The sequence below is a fragment of the Schistocerca nitens genome, chromosome 9 (genome assembly GCF_023898315.1).
Source record: "Schistocerca nitens isolate TAMUIC-IGC-003100 chromosome 9, iqSchNite1.1, whole genome shotgun sequence".
Lineage (NCBI taxonomy): Eukaryota > Metazoa > Arthropoda > Insecta > Orthoptera > Acrididae > Schistocerca > Schistocerca nitens.
The window spans coordinates 435,194,979-435,222,159 of record NC_064622.1 but is presented as its reverse complement, the minus strand read 5'-3'; the positions used below and the strand labels follow the sequence as shown (position 1 = coordinate 435,222,159).

Below are 27,181 nucleotides of genomic sequence, written 5' to 3'. Positions count from 1 at the left end.
GCCACGTCTCACGTTTGCAAGACAACAGCCATCTGCACGAACAGTCCGGCGACGTTTGCAGCAGCATGGACTATCAGCTCGGAGACCATGGCTGCGGTTGCCCTTGACGCTGCATCACAGACAGGAGCGCCTGCGATGGTATACTCAACGACGAACCTGGGTGCACGAATGGTAAAACGTCCTTTTTTCGGATGAATCCAGGTTCTGGTTACAGCATCATGATGGTCACATCCGTGTTTGGCGACATCGCGGTGAACGCACATTGGAAGCGTATATTCGTCATCGCTATACTGGCGTATCACCCGGCGTGATAGTATGGGGTGCCATTGGTTACACGTCTCGGTCACCTCTTGTTCGCATTGACGGCACTTTGAACAATGGACGTTACATTTCAGATGTGTTACGACCCGTAGCTCTACCCTTCATTCGATCCCTGAGAAACCCTACATTTCAGCAGGACAATGCACGACCACATGTTGCAGGTCCCGTACGGGCCTTTCTGGATACAGAAAATGTTCGGCTGCTACCCTGGCCAGCACATTCTCCAGATCTCTCACCAACTGAAAACCTCCGGTCAATGGTGGCCGAGCAACTGGCTCGTCACAATACGCCAGTCACTTCTCTTGATGAATTGTGGTATCGTGTTGAGGCTGCATGGGCAGCTGTACATGTACACGCCATCCACGCGCTGTTTGTCTCAATGCTCAGGCGTATCGAGGCCGTTATTACGACCAGAGGTGGTTGTTCTGGGTACTGATTTCTCAGGATCTCTGCACCCAAATTGCGTGAAAATGTAATCACATGTCAGTTCTAGTATAATATATTTGTCCAATGAATACCCGTTTATCATCTGCATTTCTTCTTGTTGTAGAAATTTTAATGGCCAGTAGTGTAGTAAGCGATAACCTTTTTTCCTTTCGTGAAGTTGCGATGGGTGACAGCGTGAAATAGTCTCGCAAATATTTGAAATTATGTGTAAAGTTTGTTCAAAAAATGGTTCAAATGCCTCTGAGCAGTATGGGACCTAACATCTGAGGTCATCAGTCACCTAGACTTAGAACTACTTAAACCTAACTAACCTGAGTACATCACAAACATCCATGCTCGAGGCAGGATTCGATCCTGCTACCGTAGCAGCAGCGCGGTTCCAGACTGAGTAAAGTTTGTTGCAAGTCTAACTAAGCGCCCGGTTCCAGACTGAGTAAAGTTTGTTGCAAGTCTAACTAAGCGCCCTGTTTCTCAAACACTGGACGAATATAGTCTGGCTAGTGGCGCGGAGTGAGGTACGCTTCTTTTTCACCTCCACCCCTAGTCCTTTGAGATGTAGGTTCAAAATGGTTCAAATGGCTCTGAGCACTATGCGACTTAACTTCTGAGGTCAACAGTCGCCTAGAACGTAGAACTAATTAAACCTAACTAACCTAAGGACATCACACGCATCCATGCCCAAGGCAGGATTCGAACCTGCGACCGTAGCGGTCACGCGGTTCCAGACTGGAGCGCCTAGAACCACCCGGCCACACCGGCCGGCGAGATGTAGGTGTTTCTTACCCCAGCAACTATTCTTTCCAGACAGTAAGTGAAGTTTATACCAAGTTTGGTTGAAATCGATCCAGTGGTTTAGGAGGAAATGTGTAGCGTACATTCATACAGTTTAATAATACGAAGAGAATGGGGGGAAAATACCCAAATATAAATTGTTAACGGACTGTTGTATAGTAGAAAAAAGTGTTGAAATTCCAGAGCTGTGTGCGTTAGCCTAGCGGGAACGCAGTGAAGGGGATGTGTGTACCGGCGGCTGTCTGATTCCTGGCCGGACAGCTCACCTGGCTGGCGGTCTCAGCCTGGTGACGTCACGCCCGCCGCCAGACAAACAGCGCCTTCCGCAGGCGGCCGTGGTTCCTCGGAAAGCGCTGAGTCGGCTTCCCAGCCGAGCCCGCAGCCCGCCTTCCCGGCTGACCTTGAGCGCTACAAAGCGCCACGATAGCCGCTCACTGCTCACTCCCTTCTCGCGTCTGGGGAACAGGGGTTCCGCTTCGGCTCCTCGGAAAATGTCTCACTTCTCCGCAGTCAACTGCGAGCTACTTACAAATTACTAGAGAATTTCTGCCATGCGCTTCTCTGCCGTAAAATTGTCAACACCCACTCTTCTAGCGCGATGATACACCTTCAGCGCCCAAAACCGGTGGATTTCGTCTGGCCTCTGCAATATACGATGTGACAAAAAGTATCCAGACACCTCTAGCTAATGCGGAACTGATCATTATACAGGGTGTTCGGAAAATCGAGTAACAGTTCGAATAGATACTCATTTTCGGAAACGTAACATTTCCGTCACGACAGTTGCAGTTCAGATGTGTAAGTCATCCGCTTCTGCTTGAGGAATTGTGTTAAGCGTGGCGCAGTAGAGTTATTAGGTAACAATTCGAAAGAAAACATAACGAAACATCCATTTATCATTAAAGCACATTTGTTTGTATTGACATTTAAACATTAGGTGTTTATTCGTTGCCAGCCGCTGTGGCCGAGCGGTTCAGCGGGCACGGTAGCTCAGCGTGTTCAGTCAGATGACTGTGTGATTTCTGTAATAAAAAAACTGAGCCAAGGAATCAACGATCAATTAGAACGGATGTCTTGTGAGATCTGTCCAGACCAAACGCAACGAACTATATCGAACAACATGAAAAAAAACGAAAAGAAAAAGAAAAAGCGGTTCTAGGCGCTTCAAACCGCGCTGCTGCTACGGTCGCAGGTTCGAATCCTGCCTCAGGCATGGATGTGTGTACTGTCCTTAGGTTAGTTAGGTTTAAGTAGTTCTAAGTTCTAGGGGACTGATGACCTCAGATGTTAAGTCCCATAGTGCTCAGAGCCATTTCAACCATTTCTTTGTTTATTCGTTTTGTAAATAAAAACCGCCCATTTGACTGCACTGTATTTTACTTCTTCCAGGCGCGTTTCGCCTTTTACTTTCAGGGGCCTTCAGTAGATTCAAGAATGATAAAGTTTTGTTTTGCATTCGATATTTGTAGATTATAAAACAGCTCATGTCTCGCTTTTCATGTAAATAAGTGATTTGGTTGGCATGTGCGTCTCCTCTCATCTCGTCACATACTGGCAGGAAATTTGATGTCAGATACAAAGAGCTCATGAGAGACTGAAAGTATGGGACAAACCACTCCACATTTGGAGAATACATAAGAGAACACAATCACAAAGCAATCCCTAGAGAATAAGACAAGAAATTAATTGGAATCAACAATAAAAAACACCTCCTAAACCTGCAAGAAAATTATCACAAACAGAAAACCAAATCAGAAAAGAAAACTCTGTTGAATGATCGATTACACATGCCAAACAGCAGATTGTTTACAGTAATAGATAAAATAATAGAGTAACATTCCAACAGAGAACTATCATAATAATAATAATAATACCACCCAACCTCTTTCTACTCACTTGTCCATTAAACCCTCCACAAAACGTTTAAACCAAGTCAGCTGAAAACAAAACATCCAACCACTCTGTGGCAGCTCTTTGTATTCAGCTTTCTACAACTAGTCCTGAATAACCACCGACACATCCACTCCCCCCCCCCCCCACACCAAACATACATACAAACGCGCGCGAACGTGCGAAATACTAACCCATATGTACACACACACACACACATAAACACACACACAACACATGTAAACAGAACAGAAATGAAGAAATGAGTAGACGTTAGTTTTCAGTATATTCTTCGTTAGGCTGGCTACACGTATGTAAACGAAGCGAAAATTGTGAAGAAAAAGATCTGGAACCTGAAAACGTGCTTATGATTCGTAAGTGAAGTTATAATGCGACCTCCAACATGTAACCAGATGAGAGGAAATGCAGATTCCAAGCAAAACGGCGAAGAGCTGTAAGTAATAACTTGTTTACAGAAAACGAGACGTAGGCTGCTTTATAACATATAAATATCGCATTTCAAAGCAAAACTGTATCATTATACAGGGTGTTTCAAAAATGACCGGTATATTTGAAACGGCAATAGAAACTAAACGAGCAGCGATAGAAATACACCGTTTGTTGCAATATGCTTGGGACAACAGTACATTTTCAGGCAGACAAACTTTCGAAATTACAGTAGTTACAATTGTCAACAACAGATGGCGCTGCGGTCTGGGAAACTCTATAGTACGATATTTTCCACATATCCACCATGCGTAGCAATAATATGGCGTAGTCTCTGAATGAAATTACCCGAAACCTTTGACAACGTGTCTGGCGGAATGGCTTCACATGCAGATGAGATATACTGCTTCAGCTGTTCAATTGTTTCTGGATTCTGGCGGTACACCTGGTCTTTCAAGTGTCCCCACAGAAAGAAGTCACAGGGGTTCATGTCTGGCGAATAGGGAGGCCAATCCACGCCGCCTCCTGTATGTTTCGGATAGCCCAAAGCTATCACACGATCATCGAAATATTCATTCAGGAAATTAAAGACGTCGGCCGTGCGATGTGGCCGGGCACCATCTTGCATAAACCACGAGGTGTTCGCAGTGTCGTCTAAGGCAGTTTGTACCGCCACAAATTCACGAAGAATGTCCAGATAGCGTGATGCAGTAATCGTTTCGGATCTGAAAAATGGGCCAATGATTCCTTTGGAAGACATGGCGGCCCAGACCAGTACTTTTTGAGGATGCAGAGACGATGGGACTGCAACATGGGGCTTTTCGGTTCCCCATATGCGCCAGTTCTGTTTATTGACGAAGCCGTCCAGGTAAAAATAAGCTTCGTCAGTAAACCAAATGCTGCCCACATGCATATCGCCGTCATCAATCCTGTGCACTATATCGTTAGCGAATGTCTCTCGTGCAGCAATGGTAGCGGCGCTGAGGGGTTGCCGTGTTTGAATTTTGTATGGATAGAGGTGTAAACTCTAGCGCATGAGACGATACGTGGACGTTGGCGTCATTTGGACCGCAGCTGCAACACGGTGAACGGAAACCCGAAGCCGCTGTTGGATCACCTGCTGCACTAGCTGCGCGTTGCCCTCTGTGGTTGCCGTACGCGGTCGCCCTACCTTTCCAGCACGTTCATCCGTCACATTCCCAGTCCGTTGAAATTTTTCAAACAGATCTTTTATTGTATCGCTTTTCGGTCCTTTGGTTACATTAAAGAAGAAGGTGTTCTGAACTGTGGAAAAAGAAGCAAAGTATAAACAGTGAACGGTCCAAGCTTAAAAAGTGCAATATCGAGAAAAATTGAACAGCTACGGCGTCGTGATTAAGTGGTCACGGTGTTGGACTGTAAACCAGAGCAGCCGTGTTCAAACTACCTCGTGCCATTTTTGTTTTTCACGACATTATGAAGTGTGCATCCGGTCTTTGAAATGTTTGTTCTCTTCTGTAGTCTAGGCAGTTGTCATGCTATACACTGGTTATAGAATATCAGTCATGTAAGAATACATTACCATCGCAAGTAAATGTGATGGACAGTGAGAGCAGAACAGATACCAAATAGACTTCTCACATAAATGAAAACAACAAATAAACGTGTGTGAACTATGTTAGAACAAAAGAATTCAAGATCCAAAACGAAACTCAACTTCAAAAACTTAAAAACATATGTTTTGACAGAGCACATAGAAACTGTGTGATTGTGAAACTGTTGCAGCTTATATGACGAACTACCATTTTTTCATCATTTCCCTCGGAGTGATCACATTCTCATTCATACGAATACCTACACCGATATCGGGCAAGGAGGTACATCTCACTCACTTTTCAGGCGTCTAAATTAGGTGCGTCGATAGGAGATTCCTGTCATATGACACACGTACTCTCATCCTCCGGTTGAGGATTCGGTTGACGTGCATTTCATGAAACGTTTGCGGTTACCATTCGGGAACCCTTTCGGCTGCTAATAGAGTAGTTATGCAGAATAAACTATCATTATAGGTCCCGGCTTACATCTCGCTGTTGCAAACGGACGTTATACCACGATACAGGCACAAATTGAATACAGCGAACACCGGAAAAAGAAAAAAAAAAGATTTATACGAGTGAGGTGTGAACACAGCTCACCCGCTTAGGAGTTTTTTTTATTATTAGATTGACTTGGTATTTTCATGAAAATCAGACAACCACAGTCATATCATCATTTAATATCAGCTACAAAAAGAAAATCGGCAAATTAGTTCAAACACAAATAATTATTAAATTCTGAACGGGAAGACTAGCTCATTATCCCACTCTTCTTGTCAATTTCTTTCTTTTTTTTATATACATGTGGAAGAGAAAAAAGTGACAAACAAAGCTACAAGGGAGGGGACTCAAGCTCAGGGAAGAAACAGGGATCATAGGGGAACTTAACCAACACCCTGACGGTTAAACACAAGAAAAAGCATATTCGCAAAAAGCGTTCGGTATCGTGGCAACCGCTGCCATTTCCAATGCGCAGTTGTCAGATAATGGTGAAAAACGCGGGGATCTGGGTCATTCCCGCCTTGAACAACATAGTGAACATAGTAACCCAAGAGCCAGACAATCGAGTTGGTTTTCGTCTGAGGAAAAAAGGATACGTCCGGATGTAGGAAAATGTCGTCTGGCAAAGCGGTTTCAGGCCCTCGAGTAAGGAAAGCTAATTGACGGCGGACCCAGAGCCAACGATCCCGTCCGCAAGCAACAGACCTGTGAAGTAAGGTATCAGTTTGACGACATTCCTCACACTGATCAGTCGGACGAAGGCCAATACGAAAAAGACGATCACCAGTAGGTATCAGACGGTGAATGACCTTATACCACATTGAAGCAATCTACATCGACAATGTAGAAAGACTAAGATGAGACCAGACCGTTTTCCAAGACGTTGAGGGGGAAGCAAGTTCAACAGAAGGAACGGGACGTGGTGCACCCCAACGGGATGATAGCATGTTGGTATTAATATGCGTCATAGAAAGTATATCAGCACCTAGGATACCGATAATTAGAAAGTATTCACGAATGTGCCGCAATTTAGGATTAATCTTCCAACATCAACAGGAGGGGTCAAACTGACTGGCCGGAGGCGGGAAAGTAAACGAGAGGTAACTGAATGCGGAGCCCGAGTACAGGTTAGAACACTGCGGCGGGCAAATAAGATGGATGTCTTCACTTTGATATCGGAAAGACCCAATCCTCCAAGCTTTCGAGGCCTGGCCTCGACTTCATATCGAACACGAAAGATATGGCGGCGCCACAGGAATCGACCAGACAGCTGTTTCAGTCTGCGGGTCATCATCGTGGGAAGCGGGAAGACCTGCACAACGTAATATACTTTACTGAAGACATAGGTCTCTAAAACCCGTACCTTGTGAAGGAGGTTAAGGGGACGGCGTTCATGTTCAAAAAATATTCAGATGTGTGTGAAATCTTATGGTACTTAACTGCTAAGGTCATCAGTCCCTAAGCTTACACACTACTTAACCTAAATTATCCTAAGGACAAACACACACACCCATGCCCGAGGGAGGACTCGAACCTCCGCCGGGACCAGCCGCACTGTCCATGGCTGCAGCGCCCCAGACCGCTCGGCTAATCCCGCGCGGCGTTCATATTCAAGGATCGTCCGGTGAACACGACTCGTAACCTCACGCCAATTTAGTGTCGCCATTTTGATCGGATTGCGATCCATTAAGATCAACACCATGACCACTTATCTACGACGCCGTTGCTGTTTCGGGTTGCTGTATATTGCACTTGTTGTTCTTGGACCGTTCACTGTTTCTGTGCGGTAGACCTTCTTCCTGTTTTCGTGCTTGACCTGTGTTCAGTTTTTGACGGGCTGTCCGCACGGCGCTTTTGTCAGATGACATCAGATCACTAGTACACGTTCGAAGTCACTGTGTTCTCCTGTTCTGCTATTGCCGCTTCCCTATTTGCGACACAACTCTCCACGTTTCCTCTTACAAGGTGCATTCAAGTTCTAAGGCCTCCGATTTTTTTTCTCCGGACTGGAAAGAGATAGAAACATGCGCATTGTTTTAAAATAAGGGCGCGTTCATTGTCAATACGTCCCAGAGATGGCAGCACCGTACGGCAGATGGAATTTCACAGCCAGTGGCGAGAATGAGAACTGTTTTAAATACTTAAAATGGCGACGTTTTCCTTACTTGAACAGCGTGCAATCATTCGTTTTCTGAATTTGCGTGGTGTGAAACCAATTGAAATTCATCGACAGTTGAATGAGATATGTGGTGATGGAGAACTGTTTTAAATACTTAAAATGGCGACGTTTTCCTTGCTTGAACAGCGTGCAATCATTCGTTTTCTGAATTTGCGTGGTGTGAAACCAATTGAAATTCATCGACAGTTGAATGAGATATGTGGTGATGGAGTTATGGATGTGTCAAAAGTGCGTTCATGGGTGCGACAGTTTAATGAAGGCAGAACATCGAGTGACAACAAACCGAAACAACCTCGGGCTCGCACAAGCCGGTCTGACGACATGATCGAGAAAGTGGAGAGAATTGTTTTGGGGGATCGCCGAATGACTGTTGAACATATCGCCTCCAGAGTTGGCATTTCTGTGGGTTCTGTGCACACAATCCTGCATGACGACCTGAAAATGCGAAAAGTGTCATCCAGGTGGGTGCCACAAATGCTGACGGACGACAACATGGCTGCCCGTGTGGCATGTTGCCAAGCAATGTTGACGCGCAACGACAGCATGAATGGGACTTTCTTTTCATGGGTTGTGACAATGGATGAGACGTGGATGCCATTTTTCAATCCAGAAACAGAGCGCCAGTCAGCTCAATGGAAGCACACAGATTCACCGCCACCAAAAAAATTTCGGGTAACCGCCAGTGCTGAAAAAATGATGGTGTCCATGTTCTGGGACAGCGAGGGCGTAATCCTTACCCATTGCATTCCAAAGGGCACTACGGTAACAGGTGCATCCTACGAAAATGTTTTGAAGAACAAATTCCTTCCTGCACTGCAACAAAAACGTCCAGGAAGGGCTGCGCGTGTGCTGTTTCACCAAGACAACGCACCCGCACATCGAGCTAACGTTACGCAACAGTTTCTTCGTGATAACAACTTTGAAGTGATTCCTCATGCTCCCTACTCACCTGACCTGGCTCCTAGTGACTTTTGGCTTTTTCCAATAATGAAAGACACTCTCCGTGGCCGCACTTTCACCAGTCGTGCTGCTATTGCCTCAGCGATTTTCCAGTGGTCAAAACAGACTCCTAAAGAAACCTTAGCCGCTGCCATGGAATCATGGTGTCAGCGTTGTGAAAAATGTGTACGTCTGCAGGGCGATTACGTCGAGAAGTAACGCCAGTTTCATCGATTTCGGGTGAGTAGTTAATTAAAAAAAAAAATCGGAGGCCTTAGAACTTGAATGCACCTCGTATAATGGCTAGTCCGCCTCTCGTGACATATAGGGTGTTCGGAAATTCCCGCAACAAACTATTAGAGCTTGTGGGGGGGGGGGGGGGGAGTGAGGACATAATACGTATTTTGAAAAGGAATCCATGTCCGGAAACGTACATTTTCCGGTCTATGACGGTTTCATTTCAGATTGTAACGCTTCCACGCCTGCTGAGGGAAATAGCCTCAGAGTTGTTTGTCTTGATATAGAACAGGGTAGACATGATGACGTGCTCTACGCCAGACAGTCACCTGATGTCACTTAACATATGCAAAGTTTAATTTACGAGACTTCTTGCAGAAGAAGAAGATCTGCTGGCACGAGTTGTGGCCACTGCACAAGAAATTTAAGAGACATGATATGGGATGGACAGAGTGTCCAGAACATGCTTCGTACGTACAATGTCTGTAACAACGTTTGTGGTCGCCAAATCGAGCTGCGTCAGTGGTATTCTGTACGTAACGTAAGCTGGATTCTTTTTTGTTTTGAAATAATGTTAACACGTAATAAAAAGTTTGTCTGCGTGGTCATCTTCACTGGACCATCTTTCCACTAAATCTGAAGGGATGCGACAGGGAGTTTCTCTTGTGAGTAGCAAATCCTTCACAGAGATTTCAACCCTTCTAAACTGGCCCGACTCGATTGTTGGTGATGTGGTTGTGAAATGGAAACGCGAAGTAACAACCACAGCTCAACCAAGACCAAACAGACCACATGTACTGACCGACAGGTAACGTCGAGCATTGTGGAGTGTGGTTGTAAAATGTCGCATGGAATCAGCGGAAGGAATGACTCGCTGATTCCGAAGCGCTACGAGCATCCCAGCCAGCACAGAGACTGTGCCTAGGGCGTTAAAAATAAAGGACTACAGTGGTCAAGCAGCCCCTCATAAGCCACGCATTTCTGCAGTCAACACTAAGCGACATTTGAGATGTTGTCAAGGACGACCCCACTCGACAGTGGATGACTGTAAAACTAGTGGTCTGGAGTGATGAATCACGCTATACAGTGTGGCAGTCCCGTGTAGGGGCCTGGGTTTGGCGTATGCCTCGAGAACGTTACCAGCCATTATGTGTAGGGGCAACAGCGAAGTACAGAGTACGTAGTGTTATGGTATAGGGGCGTTTTTCACGCTTAAGAAGACGGTGAATGCGGAATTGTACGAACACATTTGAAAGAGCTGTGTATTGCGTGCAGTAGGGGAACAATTCGAAGACTGTGATTGCCTCAGCACGGCAATGCATCCTGTGATAAAGCAGCATCTACGAGGCGTTCGACTGCGCACAACAACATTCCTGAAATAACTGGTATTGATATTTGTCGCTAAGGCTCACTACGGCCGGTGTGGCCGAGCGGAACTGCGCTACCGCTACGGTCGCAGGTTCGAATCCTGCCTCGGGCATGGATGTGTGTGATGTCTTTAGGTAAGTTATGTTTAAGTAGTTCTAAGTTCTAGGGGACTGATGACCTCAGATGTTAAGTCCCATAGTGCTCAGAGCCATTTGAACCATTTTTAGAGAATTCATGTACTGTAAAATGTGTGCTCAATGGTGAATAAATAAATGCATATCAAAAGTAATTCCCTCCTCACCGTACGCGATTGCATAAAATTCCCGCCGCGCGGAGTGGCCGAGCGGTCAGAGGCGAAATGTCACTGACTGCGCGCCCCTCCCGTCGGAGGTTCGATTTCTCCCTCAGGCATGAGTGTGTGTGTTGTTCTTATCACAAGTTAGTTTAAGTAGTGTGTTAGTCTAGGGACCGATGACATCAGCAGTTTGGTCCCTTAGAAATTCACTCGCAATTCAACATAGCCGCGCAGGATTAGCCGAGCGGTCTGAGGCGCTGCAGTCATGGACTGTGCGGCTAATCCCGGCGGAGGTTCGAGTCCTCCCTCGGGCATGGGTGTGTGTGTTTGTACTTAGGATAATTTAGGTTAAGTAGTCTGTAAGCTTAGGGACTGATGACATTAGCAGAAGTCCCATAAGATTTCACAAACATTTGAACATTTCAAAATAAAATTCCGACACTTCATTTAAAGATACCTCATGAACTACGAGGTCCAGGCTATCTGGTGGAACTAATTTTCAGAGTAATTTGCAGTTATTAGGCTCCGTTACAGCGTCGAACCTGCAATTTAGGGACGAGATCTCAAAGATTACACTCATTCGCTGTATCAGCATAAAGCAATATTTATTCAAAACATTTGCATCAGGTAACTCAAATAGTGATAATCGTGCTAGTTATCTTTCTTGGTAAATGCGGGGTCCTTTACAACTGATTCTGCTTTTCGTTGGACTAATATACTGGACTAATACACAGCTTTGTGACCAACTGTTTCATTTTTTATCAAATAATAGATTATTTATCAAATAACAGATTATTTATCACGTCGATGTCCTTTAATAGTCCATAGCCAAGGACAAATTCCCCTTCGGACGCTTCCTCCCGGGTTCCCGGGTTCGATTCCCGGCGGGGTCAGGGATTTTCTCTGCCTCGTGATGACTGGGTGTTGTGTGCTGTCCTTAGGTTAGTTAGGTTTAAGTAGTTCTAAGTTCTAGGGGACTGATGACCATAGATGGCTCAGAGCCATTTGAACCATTTGAACGCTTCCTAATTCTACGAAGGGATGCTGAAAATTAATGTCTCTATATTACTTACGTGAAATCTCTTAAATCTTTTTAAATAAAACAAACGGTACTAACATTCTACATGTTCATTCTTCATGTCCACATATTTGCAGCCCTCGCGCCGCTAAAGAGCTGCGAATTGCAGCGCGTAACATGCTGGTTTGTAACGTAACTGTCGGCGCGTGAGAAACGGAGTGCTGTTATCGAGTTTTGAATTCTAAGAGTTCGTCCACACACGGGGCACCCTCTCCTTGAACATGACTTTGGCAGACCACGAGAGCTGCGACATCTGCAACAACGTTAGGTTCTGTCATCGATCATCCTCCATACGGTTCCGACTTGGCACCATCCGGTTTCCATCTGTTTCCAAAACTTAAAGAACACTTTCGAGGACTTCATTTTGATAGTGATGAAGCGATGCAAACAGAGGTGAGCTTGTGGCTCAATCTACAAAGTCAAACATTGTACGGTGACGGTACCAACGAACAGGTTTCTCGTTGGGAGAAATATGTTCGTCGCAAAGATCACTATTCTGAGAAATGAAGATGTGGAGATGAAGAATACAGATTTAGAATGTTAATAACGCTCTGTTTTATTTAAAACGCTTTAAATGTTTCCACATGAAAAATTCAGAGGCATTCCTTTTTAGCACACCATCATACATCCTGCTCACAGTCTGCTAAAAACACGGTTGCTGGCGACGAACTTACCAGTCTCTGTAATATCATGTTCGACACCTTGCGAACCGTGTAAATTTCGTTCCGTGTTTTATCACGCTTTAACTGTTTTTGCTCCTTTTTTTATGCAGTGAGTATTGGTAACAAATCCGGCACTCTCCTAAAGGACCATAGGAAACAGCCTAAAACCACACCCTCGGCCTGGCCAGAGACCAAGCCAAGTGCTGTTAATTCGTCACGGTGATTTTATCCAGGCCTGACTCGCCTCTTCCTTTGTTAGAGCGAGGGCTCAAACACTGATGTGTCTCACACCCAGAAGATTTTTGCTGATACTGATTCTGGCTGTAAAGGCATAAATTCCCATAAGATATTCCATTAAGTAAAACGTAATACATTATTCTGCTTTCTCATCAAATAAGGAATCACATTTCGGCCACAAACACTCTTCTAAAATCATTCTCATACATGAATTCCTGAATGTATGCAGAGTAGTTATCTCCGCAAGATCTCCTCTTTGCTTCTATGGACAGCAAGTGTTGTTGTCTAGAAGGACTGCCCAATGCAATGTTAGAACGCGTAAACATTGATGTGAACAGGCTGCTCGCCAGAGCGATCACTTCTCACACACTCCATAGTACAGTACAGAAAGCCTGTCAGAAGCTAATGGCTTTGTTCGTCGCCAGTTACGTTTCAAGTAGCGCCATAACCGAGAGCTTTGAATTTCCTTACTATATGCACACACGTGGCAAGCTCTCCCTCCGTGACTCGATAAAGGGACTGACTGAGAAGGGTGGCTACCACACTCTACAGCTCGCAGCGATCAATAAACCGTCTCGCTCACTCTGTGTCTTAGACGTCGAAGGACGTTTGCGTTGTGCGCTCAGACCTGTAAGCAACATATGCTTTACTCTTTTACACTCCTACATTTTCTACCTAGCTTTTGGTGTAGCTATATATAGGTGGTTTGTACACTGGAAGACTTGTATTCCATTCGTGATAGGAAATTGAATTCTTAAACTACATTAAAGTGATTTATGATTTAAATAATGAAAAACTTACTTACTTATTTTAACATGCTTAGCACAACGGGTTTCGAGAATTTCTTCTCATTTTCAAGTGCATTTCTTTATATGCACATTTCTGGTGATTTTGCATGTGTGTTTTTTTTGCCACTTTTGCACTTTAGATGTCTATTTGAGGTTATATTGCAACTGGAAAATCGGACGAAACTAATCTTGAAGTGTTTTTATATGCTAATGTTAGAAATGGTATTTTTATTTGTCTACTTACAGGTATTGTGTATCCCACATTACACAGAAATCACAATACCCGTAAGTAGACAAACAAAAATCAATTTCTAACACTAGCATACAAAAACACTCCAAGAGCAATTTTGTCTGATTTTCCGATTGCAACATAACCTCAAAAAGACACCTACAGTGAAAAAGAGACGGTAATCACACTTGCAAACACATCATCAATATGCATATAAACAAACGCGCTTAAAAATGAGAAGAAAGTCTCGAAACGCGCTGTGCTAAGCATAAAAAAATAGGTAACTGGTGCAGTTTTTCTTTATTTAAATCATTGATAACACAGTTGAAGGCTTTCCTAAAACATGAATTATGACGAATGAAATTAAGTCAAGTGATTTTTCCATATTTCGTTTTCACGCCAAGTTGATAGTTCGCATTTATGCAAATGCAAACCATAACTGCTGGCATATGTCGAAGAAACAGACGTTAGGAGTTAGGACACGTATTAAAGCTAACAGCAAGAATCATTATAGTACTCATATGTTGTTTGTAACAAGTAGCGAATGAAGATCTAATTGTTTAGGATAAATTATCTCGATGGTCACCTGCACTGATAAAGGAAAACCAGGGAACAGATAAAGAAGCATGGATAGGAAGAAATATTTTGACCAACAAGTAAACTTCTTTTAAAAGTCTTTCGAACAGAGTCTCTTTCGAGATCAAATCTATCAGTTATAATTTGAAGCTAAGGAGTGACATCATTAAAGAGGAGATACGAATGGTATTCTGATTGTGTATAAATATGACAAATTTAATGATACGGGGCATTATGTATTTAATTTGCAGAAAGGCGTGCGGAAATTTGTGAAATATTAATTGCAAGGTATTTCTTTTCCTTCTGTTCATGATATGATCATCGTAAGTTATGTTTACGTAATCTTAATAATGGTAACAATTTTCCCGCTGATGGAGTGGGAAGGAATGTTTGGATGCTTGCTTTGGAAATGATGACATTTACGGCAAACGGCCACACAAAACTAAGCAGCCAATACTTTTTTTCTGAATGTTTTGAGGCTAGGGCGTATGGCATCGGAAAGAAACGGATGACAAACGCAGTGCCGTCAGCTTTTGAGTTTTCTCCGCATTTAGCACCTAACGATAGAATGACGAAACGATGGATTCAGAAAAATACACAACCAAGGTATCTTCATGGGAAAATAAAGTGTCGGATGCAGTTTATTTGTCTTTTAACTATATGATTGTAAAGAAAATTGTTACGCTCAAGTTTCAATCGATTAAAAAAGAAGTATAAATACAGTGTTTCAAACTTCCTTTTTTATTATTATCTTTTTCCCACCCTCACCTAGCTGAACACTAAAACCCATTAATATTCGCAATCTCGCAAACCTTACGTTGATTGTAGTACTATACGTGTAATACACCCATGTTGAGAAAAATCAGAACACTCTGAACGACTAGAGGTAGGAGATTCATATTTACGGGAGATGTACATCAGTGTGCTCTACAGATATGATTAGCATTTCAGTTACCTCGGTTCAGCATGTGACCGTCCGCAGCTCGTGGTCTTGCGGTAGCGTTCTCGCTTCCTGCGCACGGGGTCCCGGGTTCGATTCCCGGCGGGGTCAGAGATTTTCTGTACCTCGTGATGACTGGGTGTTGTGTGTTCATCATCATCATTTCATCATCATTGACGTGCAAGTCGCCGAAGTGGCGTCAACTAAAAAGGACTTGCGATACGGAGGCCGAACTTCCCCGCAAGGGGCCTCCCGGCCAACAATGCCATACGATCATTTCATTTCAGCATGTGACCTGTTGCCTAGTATGCACAAGGTCCACCATGGTGCCTGATAACTTGTTCCATGCGTGAAACAGCCACCCAAATTGCATTCGCCTGGTTCCAAAGCTCATCTGTGATAGCTGGCTCTGGGTCACAGTGCTGCACCTGTCGTTTTACCATATCCCACACATTTTCGACTGGCGACGTGTCTGGTGATCTGACGGACCAGGGCAAAAGGCTGGCATCCTGTGACACAAGGAAGGCACCTGTTCGTGAAGCAGCATGTGATAGTGCACTGTCTTGCTGAAAAATGGCTTCTGGAGTGTTCGGCGGAAAGCGTATTGCTACGGGTCGCAGGATGTCATAGCCCCTAAGGTCACACTGTTCACAGTGCCCTTGACACACACGAACTGCGGTTTGTCGTTGTATCCAATAGCTCCCTACACCGTAAGGCCTTGAGCTGGGGCTGCATGTATTGTCTGAATGCCGTCATTGTGATGCCGCTCGCCCCGTCTGCGGCGAACCAAAATGTTGCCATCATTTTCAAACAAACAGAACCTACGTTCGTCCAAAGACGCTATCTGATGGCATTTCTGTCCCCAGTGATGTCGTCCCGTACACCGTCACCGTCTAGCATGTTTCTGCACAATCGTCAAAGGTAGGCGGAGAAGTGGACAACGCGCACGTAAGCCATGCTATAATAAACGGCGACGGAGTGTCACCCTTGACAGTGTACGATGTGTTACGCTATTCAACTGTTGCGGCAGAGACGATGATCCTGCAATACCATTTGGATGAGGTGTCTGCATGGGGCAACCTGGCCCATCTCTTCATGTTCTACGTTCTACGGCCTTCAGTTAACCATTCTGCAAACACCGTTTGCACTGCCCAAACACTTCGTCCCACGCGAGAATCATTTCCTGAATGGGTGCATCACATTCCCCCGTGCCAATAATGCGCCCTCTTTCAAACTCAAAGATTTGACGACACGGTTCGGATGTACGTCTGCGAGGCGTCCTGAACCTCTGCTGATCTTTGAATTTCGTTTTATAGAGACAACGAGAGCCGCAGGCACATTTTACTGGTAGGCGACGTTGTGGCGTGATACCGATGTTGGCCTTGAACTCGCGGGCCGACAAGGTTCAGATGCTAATCGCTTCTGCAGAACATACCTGTCCTGTGAATACGGTAGGACATCTCCAGTTGTTCAAGATGTTCTGTTTTCTCTCAACATGTGTTTTGTTTTGAGGCGCAAAAACAACTAAGGTCACACGCGCACATGTCAGAACCGTAGAACACGAAGACGAAAAATGTTAACCCCAATCGACGGAAAAGACAGTTAAAAACAGGGACTTCCTGTTGGAGAAAGGTCCATAGATACGCCATAAAGACAACACATCGCTCTTCTGTTAAAACCAATGCTTGCTTTTAGCTGTAAATGACGCAAATTAGCACTGACACCTCCCATTCGGATAATGCTTTGTACCAGAAACTCGGCATTATTCCAGCCGACACATGAGCTAGTTGTTGGTTTCAAACAGAACACGGCAAAGACAGGGCAGTGCGCAGTCTATATGTATATATGGTCTAAGGTTCAAGCCAACCTTGCGGTGGAGGAGAGCTTAATCCTTAAGCCGTCCTCTCACGGGATGTGAAAACGCACTTGGACGAGGGTCTGGTGACTTCACAGCGAGGAATTCCACGTTCCACTACACTGTGGAGCGTGAAATAAGGAGTCTGGCCTGGCACATTCTTGTCTCTTGAAGAGGAACGTGACCAGTAAGATATATCATTTTACTTTATAAACTGAACATAGGAGCCGCTATATTGTATGCCTCTTAATACAGTATTTGGTGGATTTTCTTTCTCACAGAATACGTGATATGAATTTAAGCTGTTTCATCATCAGCAAATCGAGAATCTATCGAAAACGCGTCGCTTTAGCTACGATGTGTTACAATAAAATGATAGCAAACCACATATCGGTAGGTAATGACTGATGTTTTTAGTGTTATAACTTGTGTGCTACGAAAATATAATGTTTCAATGCTACGACATACACTCCTGGAAATGGAAAAAAGAACACATTGACACCGGTGTGTCAGACCCACCATACTTGCTCCGGACACTGCGAGAGGGCTGTACAAGCAATGATCACACGCACGGCACAGCGGACACACCAGGAACCGCGGTGTTGGCCGTCGAATGGCGCTAGCTGGGCAGCATTTGTGCACCGCCGCCGTCAGTTCAGCCAGTTTGCCGTGGCATACGGAGCTCCATCGCAGTCTTTAACACTGGTAGCATGCCGCGACAGCGTGGACGTGAACCGTATGTGCAGTTGACGGACTCTGAGCGAGGGCGTATAGTGGGCATGCGGGAGGCCGGGTGGACGTACCGCCGAATTGCTCAACACGTGGGGCGTGAGGTCTCCACAGTACATCGATGTTGTCGCCAGTGGTCGGCGGAAGGTGCACGTGCCCGTCGACCTGGGACCGGACCGCAGCGACGCACGGATGCACGCCAAGACCGTAGGATCCTACGCAGTGCCGTAGGAGACCGCACCGCCACTTCCCAGCAATGCCGTAGGAGACCGCACCGCCACTTCCCAGCAAATTAGGGACACTGTTGCTCCTGGGGTATCGGCGAGGACCATTCGCAACCGTCTCCATGAAGCTGGGCTACGGTCCCGCACACCGTTAGGCCGTCTTCCGCTCACGCCCCAACATCGTGCAGCCCGCCTCCAGTGGTGTCGCGACAGGCGTGAATGGAGGGACGAATGGAGACGTGTCGTCTTCAGCGATGAGAGTCGCTTCTGCCTTGGTGCCAATGATGGTCGTATGCGTGTTTGGCGCCGTGCAGGTGAGCGCCACAATCAGGACTGCATACGACCGAGGCACACAGGGCCAACACCCGGCATCATGGTGTGGGGAGCGATCTCCTACACTGGCCGTACACCACTGGTGATCGTCGAGGGGACACTGAATAGTGCACGGTACATCCAAACCGTCATCGAACCCATCGTTCTACCATTCCTAGACCGGCAAGGGAACTTGCTGTTCCAACAGGACAATGCACGTCCGCATGTATCCCGTGCCACCCAACGTGCTCTAGAAGGTGTAAGTCAACTACCCTGGCCAGCAAGATCTCCGGATCTGTCCCCCATTGAGCATGTTTGGGACTGGATGAAGCGTCGTCTCACGCGGTCTGCACGTCCAGCACGAACGCTGGTCCAACTGAGGCGCCAGGTGGAAATGGCATGGCAAGCCGTTCCACAGGACTACATCCAGCATCTCTACGATCGTCTCCATGGGAGAATAGCAGCCTGCATTGCTGCGAAAGGTGGATATACACTGTACTAGTGCCGACATTGTGCATGCTCTGTTGCCTGTGTCTATGTGCCTGTGGTTCTGTCAGTGTGATCATGTGATGTATCTGACCGCAGGAATGTGTCACTAAAGTTTCCCCTTCCTGGGACAATGAATTCACGGTGTTCTTATTTCAATTTCCAGGAGTGTAAAAGCGCATCTTTCTGGTACAATCTGCATATTAAATACACACATCAAAAAAAGTTTTACATCACTTCGGTTCCCGAGAGTTGCGGAATCTGTACAGAAAATAGGAATAGAGATCAACATAAACATCATTTCCATCCTTTTATAGCTCATGAAAACCACACATTGCATGTTGTACCACCATACAGCGAGACCTTCAGAGGTGGTGGTCCAGAGTGCTGGATACATCGGTATCTCTAATACCCAGTAACACGTCCTCTTGCATTGATGCATGCCTGTATTTGTCGTGGCCGGCCGCAGGTTCGGTCGCAGGTTCGAATTCTGCCTCGGGCATGGATGTGTGTGATATCCTTAGGTTAGTTAGGTTTAAGTAGTTCTAAGTCTAGGGGACTGATGACCTCAGATGTTAAGTCCTATAGTGCTTGGAGCCATTTGAACAATTTGAAAGCACGTGACCGATTCATGACCAGACACTCGAAAAATGCAGTCAACCTAAGTATCGCTCCCGTAGTAACCGTGAGACAATAAGAAGACATACCACATTTAACAAGCTCGATACACTGTATCTCGTTATTTCAAATGTACACTTATACCACGAATCATTCAGTTAAGCAGCCTACCTTAAGTAACAGTCTGTGGCCATTAGGTGGGTTAAATACAGTAGGACTTGTCAAGGTTAAATTTCAATTAAGATCTACAAATTAAGCATACAGTCGTATCATAAAGTTAATCTATGCAAATGAGAAATTAAAATTGAGTCGCTAAAATTCAAAATCATGTCCGTAAGCCCTATAGTCATACCTTAAAAAGGTTTATTAACACAATTGTCCATTTTAGTTTTCACAGGTTATTGTTTATGAAATGGCGGTATGCTTAACCCAGTGGTGCACATGCGCACATGTTAATGGTCGCTTCTGTGGCGCTTTCAGTCCGTCCTCAGGCTGCAAAAGCGGGCAGTCCAGTCCAGTGTACGCTCTCTACTGGTGCTGTGACCTGTGCGCTTCTGGAGACTCAGGACTGACTGAAAACGGCCAAGAAGTGACATTAACAGCTGTCCACTGCAGTGGACACGTGCACCACCTGTTTAATATGTGACGTTAATTTGAATTTTTTTACGTGACAAGTGCTGTTCATTATTTTTTATAAATAACTAGATGAGAAACCCTGCGTTGCCCGTGTCAGAATATATGGCATGGGACAAGGCATAAGTACAATTCTAGATATGAGATTCATACAGACGTATATCTCGTAAGTGATATTATGAATGTACATAACTTGTTAGTAAGGTAGTTTGGTGGCAGTGGGTGACTGTGTAGGGCAAAAATCCTCGAAATATGAAGCGATAAATGCTCTTCGGTAAAGCTAAATAATATATGACTTACGAGCCTTACCATATATGTGAAAATGTTTTTACTGTTTTATTCTCAGTTCAGTGTAATGGTGATAGAGTCTTCAATGTGTTTCATCCATAATGTGGTGGGTGGAAGTGGTTGGCAGATATCTTAATATAATGCGCGACGTGGAACACTTAGTTCAGAAAAAGCTATATTCTCTATGACTTTTGGACTTTACCGCATTAGTGAAAATACTCGCTTATACAATCCTCACCCTACTCCTTCCTTACTGGCTTTAGCATTACATTATGCAGACATATTTAGCCACGGAAAACACCAAGCGGTGAATGATTATCTTAACATAGTTGTATTTAAATGAAGCTGTATAGGAACAGAAGTTACTTTATTTCATTAGGCTTCAGCGAAGTGATTGACGAAAATGGGCTAAATTATGAAAAGGATTATACTCGCGGAACATAAGCGAAATGTTTATCCGAAATGACTGCAGTGTATCGTTCGATTATTCTTTTGTTAGTTAGAAGTCTTTTTATCTTCGAATCTATGTGGAGTTTTTCTTTGTGTCTCTGTTGATCGTCGGTAAAGTGTGATTGACGAAAAGGCACTGAGAGATTAAAAAATGATGTGTTTGAAATTGCATGTCGTTATTAAAATCTGAATCACGAAACCGCGCGAGCAGAGTATAATGTCGGACAAATGAAACAATAAATGCATTTTCACATGTACGATAAAGTTCATAAGCCACAAAATGAGTACTTTTCCTAAGAGTATTCATTGATCTATATTTCGCTGGTTTTTGCTCGCCACACTTATCCACTGCCACGGACCGCGACGAACCTCCCTTACTAACAGCATGAGACCAAGGGCTGTCTACCACCACAGCCACGAATGGGTGGTAATAGGAAAAAGTCTGTCAGTACGTAAACACACAAGCGTTATATATATATATATATATATATATATATATATATATATATATATATATATATATATATATATATATATATATATATATAGAGTAAAACATTTTAAATACCTAGGTGAAATTTTGGAGCCAACCGGAGGAGAGAAAGTTGCACAGAAGATCAGACAACAGAAAATGAAGAGAGCATATGGTATGACACATGAAATATACAATAAAAAATGCATCTCCTCGAACACAAAAATCAGACACTACTGCGCAGTAATTAAGCCAGCAGCACTATATGCTAGTGAAACGCTCACACTCCACACAAAATGTGATTTAGAAAAAATACTAAAAGAAGAACGCAAAATTATGAGAAAGATTTTAGGTCCAAAATTAACAGAAGAAGGATACCGGATACAATCAAGAAGAACCACAGAAACTATATCAAACCTGGCAGCAGACATAAGAAGGCGAAGATTAAAATTTTATGGACATGTCACTAGACTTCCCCCCACACGACTCACCAACAGAATTCTCACTTACATAGAAAAAGTCAAATCAACAACACCTTGGATTAGCCAAGTAAAATTAGATTTACAAAAAGCAAATATTGAACTTAAAGATGTCAAAGATGGAAAAACTTTTAGAAATAAGGTGGAAAAGTGGAATGTATTGTCGGAGAAGGAAGCACTAAAGAGACCAGGAACAAAATGGACAGAAGAAAGAAAAAGAAAACATGGAGAACGAATGAAAGAAGTATGGAAGAAACGACGTCAGAAAGCTTTGCGTGATCCTTCTGGGTCCATTCGCGATAAGTAAGTAAGTATATATATATTTCTCGTGAAATGACTACATGCTTAATTTGTAGACGTTAATTGGAATTTAACAGTGACAAATCTGATTGCAGTTAATGCCACTTAACGGCGACAGATTGTTATTTGAAATAGGCTGCCTAACTGAACAAAACTAATCATGGTACATGCGTATACGTGAATTGACGAGATACAGTGTATCCAGGTTTTTAAATATGGTATGTCTACCTTTTGTTTCTATACAATATATTATTATAATTATTGTAGGAATATTACTTCTCATTTGCTCTGTTTACCTGACAGATTCTGATTATGGCTATGGCCGAAACGCATTAAGCTGTATTATTTAAAGAGAGATAAATATAAATAGCGATCAAGACGGACAATTGTATTGACTAGTTGAATTTTCTCATGCTGAGAAATGAGAAGGGGCAATCTGTTTTACTTGGCAAAAAACATTCTACAGCCAAGTCCGCATAAATATTTCTTTATTTCCAACGACTGGTTTCGACAGCCTTTGCTGTAATCTTCAGGTCTTTAAAATTTTTGTTGGAGAACGTGGTCATTTTGAATTGGAACCTCACGCCTAGTTGTCATCTTAGTGGATAAAATGTAGGAAGTTGTACAAAGGTTTGTCAGTACTACGACATTTATAATCAGAAAGCGCCTTGTGTAGATGGCCATGTCCGCATATGTAGCGCTCACAGATGACTGTTACGTATGTACAGTAAAATGTTTGGGTTAGCTTGACATGTTCCATTAATTACTGATCCACCTTAGACTGCGAATATGGTACCTCTCATTTATATTGACTAGTGGTAATGATCGCGGACTCGTACGATGATTTTATGTCATTTATAGACAAAAATAATTGTAGAGCACGCGGATACATTTAAGCTATCGTTCTTCTCCCACTCAATTTGCAACTGGAACGGGAGAGACGCTAAGATGTGATACGTTGGTAAGTACCCACTGACGTGCACTCGACCGTGGTTTGCAGCGTGTGGTTGTAGATGTTAAAGGATACAAGAGTGGTGTAAGAAATAATTGTGAGCCACTGGTGACGCGTGTAGCGGGTATTTAGCCGGGGCTGTGTCATATCGCAGCAGCGGCAGTGACTCACCTGGGTGTCCGGCGACTGGAGAAGACGCTGCTGCACTGCACGCTCCTGCGGCCGGCTGGCGACTAGCTGTTAACCCGCGACTGGCCGTTGGAGCGCGGTGTGACTGCGCGCTTTGACGGCGGCGCGCGGACTGGACTCGGCTCGCCGGTCGGCTGGCTTCTCCGGTGCGTGCCGCAGCCACGGCGGTGGCGCCCCCTCGCCAGCCAGGCAGGTGGGCCAGCGGTGCGGCTGCAGTGACTGCCGGCTTCCTGTACATTGTCATCATGTTAGTAGCGAACAGTGACAGGATCGTGAATCTCTAAGCGGAAGGCAAATGTGGCTACTTGTCGCACACCTGCCTCTTTAAGCCTTAAAAACAGGTTGAGGCATTGTCCCATTGTCCAGTGCAAGTCTACAAGTCCATCCACTCCCACCGCATCCATCACCACTTAGTACCACTACCTTCTTCTTACCCAGTGCGGTTTCCACCCCTCCTTCTCCACCGACGACCAGCTCCTTAATCTCACCCATCTCTCCCTGCAGCTTAACTCGCGTCACTCCGCTATTTTTGTTTCCCTTGACCTCCAGAACCCCTATGACTGTGTACGGCATTCCATGCTCCTTTTCCAGCTCCAGACCTACACCCTTCCTATCAACTTCATTCGTCTCACTGCCTCCTTCCTCTCCCACCATTCTTCCTATGTCACCATTCATAATACCAATTCCCGTACCTTCTACCCTACCACAGGTGTGCCTCGGGGCTCTGTCCTTGCTCCTCTCCTATGTCTCCTGTACACCGCTGATGCCCAAGCCACCCACACCCGTCCATCTCCTTCAACATGCTGATGACACCGTCTTCCTTGCCCTACATCCTACGCTTCAGCAGCACTCCCTCCATAACCACATAAACCAATTTGCTGCCTGATGCAACCGGTGGCTCCTTCGAATCAATGCTTCCAAAACCAAGGCAATCATTATAGGACATACCAGCCCCTCCTCCCAGCTCCATGATTTCTACCTCGCCATCTATGACCGCCCTATCCAACTTACCCCACCTTGAAACACCTCACCCTCGACCATCACCTGGACTTCCCATCTCCTTACCACCCAACGCAAAGCCCACAGTAGCCTCTGTCTCCTGAAACTCCTGTCTGGCCAAACATGGGGATTGCACCCTTCCCCCATCCTTCATACCAACAAATCCTTGATCTGTCCCGTACTTTGTTATGCCAGTGTTGCATGGATCTCCACCCCTCCTAAATTCTATAAAGCCCTCCAAATCCTTGAACGCCATGCACTCCACCTCGCTTTCCAGTCCTCCATGAGGATACTTTATGACCTCGTCCCCTTCCCACATCTCCTCCTTCTCCTTGAACACATCTGTATCCTCTACACCAACCACTGCCTTGATCCCCCTCACCCCCTGCTGTCTCCATTCCTCACACCACTCCCCACATGTTGTCGCGCCTTTAGCGATGTGCCCCCCCCCCCCCTCACTCCACACCTTCCACCTCCTCTCTCAAAGGAACTTCCGTCTCCCCATCTCGGATGATGTGCTTCACCTCAATATTTATCCTTCCTTCTAACTCTGACCCTCCTCTTCCGTCCTCTCTTGGGCTCCCTCTCCTTTCCACTGTCCTTCTTCATTCTCCTTCCCCAGTCCTTGTACTCCCTCCTCATCTCCTGCCCCTTGGTGCGCTACCGACTCCACCCCTTCCCCCTCCCCCAATCCTGCCCCTCTTCTCTGTCAACCTCCCATTTCTCTCTCTCTCTCCTCTCCGACCTCCCCTCCATTGTCAGGCCATTCAACTTTTAATGCAGTTACCTTGTCGTGCTTTGGAGCTCGCCGTGTATGTAACGTAAGTTCAGTGTATGTTCAGTGTCGTCGCTCCATATTGTGAACGCCGTTTTTAATACTGCTCTTCGTCCTGCCAGTGTTAATGTGCTACGTCTTTATCGAGTGCTATTTTAACTGAATGTGGATTTTATGTAAACGTCCGTCATTAAACTATCCCTTTTTTTGTATATTTTAACTCCAATTGCTTGCCGCTGCTCATGTGTACATTTCGTGTTTTATCCCCGTCTTTTATATATGTAATGCACTCCTGTGGTATTTTATGTAATCTCTTGGCTGAATAGCGGCAAATCGTGCCGCTGCCATCCCACCTTTGGCCCCATGGCAATAAAGGAAAAAAAAGTCCGTTGCTGAACGTACAAGAGGTGGACAAAAATACGGGAACAACGCGAGAAATTCATGCTTCAACATAAATGCAGGTGTTAGCCAAACCTGAAAGTTGCGGTGTTGTAATTGACGATGAACTCCACCTGTTCAACGTCCTCAATACGTTGCAACTCTCAGTCGTGGTCAAAATCAGGCTATCTGTGGCTGTGAGTGCTGTAAACGGATCCTAGCCAAGGCTCGACATACGTTACGTACCAATGATAATGGAGATTTAACCCTTGTGCGCAATTTCTGGTTAAGCCATCTCACAAGGCCAATTATAAATTTAAAAATTACAGGGTCGCCACCAGTCCAAGCCCTTCCTAATAACTAAGAAAAGACCTAACTGGAAATTATCAGTTTAATTGAAAAAGAGTTTAATTATAAGAATGCAAATTTTTCAAAGAAACTAACAAGATGAACAGCATCTTATGTCGTACATTAATGAGCTTGTTTAATTAAATGTGAATTCCTTAATTTTGAGACAGTACACAGTTCATTTTGACTTTTCCTCCCATTTTTGTTCATCACAAGCAAGCAGATTAACTTTAAAAACAGGCAGGGAATAGAATATTAATTTGAAAAGTGGCATCAATGAGAAAGATAAAGAACGCAGAATTTATCTTTTACGTAGCACATTTATTTCATGACTGAATTTGATGCACATCCTATGAATACACATGACTGGTTCCTGAATAAAAAAAATTAACTAAATAATTCGCAAAAATAGTAGAATAGCACAATGAAAAAGGAAAAACACACAAGAGGGAAGCGGAACACAATAATTCAATCATTCCATCTACATACCCACGACAGAAATAGTTCAGAGAGATACCTATCACTATTATGCTCACGCACTAGCTTGGAAAGAGGTTTATCTGATTCACAAGGTTTTGTAGAGTAGACATACGACATGGAAACCGCACCTGCCGCTTACGAACGGCCGAACTTCAGCACCTGTAAACTTGATTATGAGTTAACTGTTCAGAAATTAGACATTAAACCAAGCACAAATGTAAGAAATTTTGATGGTGCAATACCAGAATGATTTTGCCACTACTAAAGAAAATTAACTCGGCAAGGTAGAAACCCCTCGAACCGTTTCAACTTACACGTGGTCCATACAGGAACAAACCGTTACAAACATTTCCTCTATGGGCACGAAAAACTGATATTTTTCTGAAATAATAACACACGAAACAATTAAACTGTTATATGAAAACCTATTGCAGTGCAGTAGTAGACCAGATGGATTGTCGGTTACCAAACACGAGGTACAAGACGAACGCAAGAGACAATAGCATCTTCCACGAAAACATAGAAAATAAGAACAATAAAAATCACACTCACTCGAAAACACTATTATTCACCCGTAGTTATACTGACTAGCTTTTCCTAAATATATTCACTGCTAGAAATTCCACACCACGATGTCCGAAAGGAACAAAGCGACTTCCGCACTTTTAATTTCAGCCACCATCATCGCCAATTTTTTTAACAGAATAATTATGC

General features: G+C 44.4%; 1 protein-coding gene across 2 annotated transcripts in view; it reads right to left on the bottom strand.

Annotated features, from left to right (window-relative positions):
* Window positions 1–23,593, bottom strand: part of LOC126202878 (uncharacterized) — a 279,984-nt gene extending 256,391 nt beyond the window's left edge. For both annotated transcript variants that reach the window (XM_049936919.1, XM_049936918.1), the window contains exon 1: window positions 23,470–23,593. The gene's annotated coding sequence lies outside the window, so the exon portion shown is untranslated. The remainder of the gene's footprint in view (window positions 1–23,469) is intronic.
* Window positions 23,594–27,181: the final 3,588 nt, after the last annotated feature.